This window comes from Lutra lutra, chromosome 3, assembly GCF_902655055.1.
Source record: "Lutra lutra chromosome 3, mLutLut1.2, whole genome shotgun sequence".
Lineage (NCBI taxonomy): Eukaryota > Metazoa > Chordata > Mammalia > Carnivora > Mustelidae > Lutra > Lutra lutra.
In genome coordinates, this window is record NC_062280.1 from 145,113,896 (window position 1) to 145,116,890 (window position 2,995).

Genomic DNA, 2,995 nt, shown 5'->3' on the forward strand with positions numbered 1-2,995 from the left:
TTGCGGACATGTACTGAGCCTTGCCTTGGTGTGAGGCCCAGGAAGTGCCTCTCCCTGAGTCACCTGTCTCCAGTCTTGCCCAGACGCCTGGGGAGGAGATAGAAGGTGGGTTCCTGCCTGATTTGAGTAGAGGTCCGGCTCGAGGAACAGCAAGGAAAAGATCCAGACTTGATTGTCCTTTTGGGCCTGTCAGCAGAAATGTGTTCTTAGCAGAGAGAAACCTGCCTTCCCACAGGCTCAGGCGAGCACCCTGTTTGGGGGGGAAAAAAGGCTTTCTTGACCCCTGATTCCAGCTTGATCGTGACTGATTTTTACTCCTTTCTCTTGTTAAGCTTTGCTTTTACATCATTTTAAATTTGTTCATTTTAATTATACATAGCCTGTGTACTCACAGGTGACGTGCAAACAGAAAGAGGACATACAGTGAAACCGAAAGGTTTTTCTCTGCTTCTCTCACTGATTCCCATGGGGCCTAGGTTACCCTTCCAGTATTTTTTATTCTTACACATACCCACCGGCATTAGTTCCTTTTGAAAAGCAAACAAAATCGTACATCACAAACTTTGCTGCGCCTTACTCTGCTCTCTTACTTTATTGACAGTGTCATCACATCTACTTATAATGTATTTCTTCTTTTCCTTACACAGATCTTGGTCCTGTTTATTGTCTTGAGCATCAGCATTATTTGCTAAGAGAGGTTTTCCCTTCCACCTTGGATTCTGTCCCTTTGTCTACTCAGCCTTCCGCCTGACATAAGCTAGGCGTTGAGCAGACTTATCCCAGAGGCCCTTCTGCAGGGAAGCGGGGGCCAAGGTCAGAAGCCATGTCCCTGGGGAGTTCCAGAGTAACCACAGGGCTAAGAAGGAGCGAGGCCTGGGGCCATCGTGCTTTGTGGAGGTGGGAGGACCTAGGGGAGGAATGGAAACTCCATCAAGAGTTGCAAGTTCCCTTGGGTTAATTTGTGTCCGGAGTAGGAGTTTTGCAACATACTGGTAGCATGCTCAACCACAATCTCTAAAATTGCAGGAAGCTGATAAATGATTAAAATTTGATCTTGGCTGGTCATTTTTTCAACCTTTAGATCAAGAATCCTAACAAGCCCTACCTCCATTCGTCATGAGTCTGCCCCACTGAGGGTACTGGGTGTGTGACTGTAGATTCTGGGTTTTACTCATCTTTACAAATGCAGATGATCAAAATGTACAGATGCTACACAATTGAATTGTGGCATACTAGACCCCTCTCTATGTTCTGTGGCTGACCAGCATACAGCATCCATTTTCTATTTGGGAGACTCTCCCACTGTGTGAGTTAGGACCTTCCTCTCCACGGTGGGAGCCCAGTGGGACAGATATGGCATACCTTGTTTTATTGTGTGTTGCAGATATTATGTTTCTTACAAATTGAAGGTTTGTGGGCACCCTGCATCGAGCAAGCCTGTGGGTGCCTTTTTTCTTTTTTTAAAAGATTTTATTTATTTATTTGAGAGAGAGACAGTGAGAGAGAGTATGAGTGAGAAGGTCAGAGGGAGAAGCAGACTCCCCAGGGAGCTGGGAGCCCCATGCGGGACTCGATCCCGGAACTCCGGGATCATGACCTGAGCTGAAGGCAGTCGTCCAGCCAACTGAGCCACCCAGGCGTCCCTGGGTGCCTTTTTTCTAAGCGTTTGCTTATTTCATGTCTCTGGGTTGCAACTTGGCAATTTTTGTAATACTCAGATTTTTCCATTATTTTATCTGTTACGGTTTTCTGTAATCATTGTGTACAGCTCACTGAAAACTCACATGATGGTTAGCATTTTTTAGCCATAAAGTATTTTTAAAGTAAGTTCTGTACATTTTTTTTTTTAGATGGAATGTTGTGGCATACTTCATGGACTACAATATCATGTAAACATAACTTTCATATGCACTGGGGAAAAAAAAAGTTTATTTGACTTGCTTTGTTGTGATATTCTATTGTGGGGTCTGGAACTGAATGTGTGGGATCTCTGAGGTATGCCTGGGCTTGGCTTGGGCGTGTGGCCCAGCTTGGTCAATCATCTGCTCCCTTTGGAACTTTGAATTTTGAACAAGTAGTACAAAAACAAAAGGACAAATTGATGTTCCCGCTTGTGCTGGGTTACCCCAGAGGCAAGCAGTATTCAGCGGTGGGTGCAGGGGGGTGGTAGGGATGGTGATGGAGAGGTGGCAGAGCCCACTTGCCTGTGGTACCTGAAATTCTTAATCTCCTCTTCTGCTTCCAGTGACCAGAGTTTGTGGTGTTGACGTCCAAGAACCCTGACTCATGTACATGAAAACAGACCAAAAACCAGGCCTTTCTTGGTCATTTCCCCTTCCAAATCTAGACTGAGTGTCATGTCATCTGAAGCCTTCGGACACTGTGGTCTTTTCTCATCAAGGGGGACTGACTCTAGAGGCCTTGGTGACAAGTGCTGTGGAGTGTCTCAGTTATGGGTGGGGAGCATTGGCAGACACACCTGCTTGAATAAAGCCAGCAGATCACCAACCCTCCAAATCAATACTTCCAGTTTCTTCTTCACCCAAATCATTTCCAGGACTGCCAGAGAAGAGAAAAATTTGGCGGATCTCAACATCATCTCCTTTTATAGGTGTTATATTCTGGTGCAAATGTTCACGAAGGTGTCTCAACAGTAGGCAGAGGAAAAATAAGAAGAGAGCTGACAGCCAACGTTATCTGCTGCACGCGTTGGAATCCGCTCAGTGCACTAGATTATGGTTTCACAGAATCATGCCACATCATCACTGGAAGGAAACCCAGAGAGTCATTTGTTCAGTGTTTATTGAGTGTCTACTGTATGCCAGGCACTATTTTCGACGCTGAGAATTCAGTGATTGATACAAGAGCTTCTGCCTTCAGGGAGCTCACAGTTGTGTGGAGGAGACCAAGAAGTAAACATTGGGAGACTGCCCTCATTTCACAAATGAGCTAAAGCCTAGGAATCACAAAGTAAATAGTAGCAGAACTGAAGGCA

The 2,995-nt window shown here is 45.4% G+C and overlaps 1 long non-coding RNA gene across 1 annotated transcript; it reads left to right on the top strand.

The window, feature by feature from the left end:
- On the top strand, positions 1 to 1,916 carry LOC125094982 (uncharacterized). The gene is made up of 2 exons (XR_007125756.1): positions 1 to 105; positions 1,851 to 1,916. It is a non-coding gene; the product is annotated as an uncharacterized LOC125094982 (long non-coding RNA).
- The last annotated feature ends 1,079 nt before the right edge of the window (positions 1,917 to 2,995 follow it).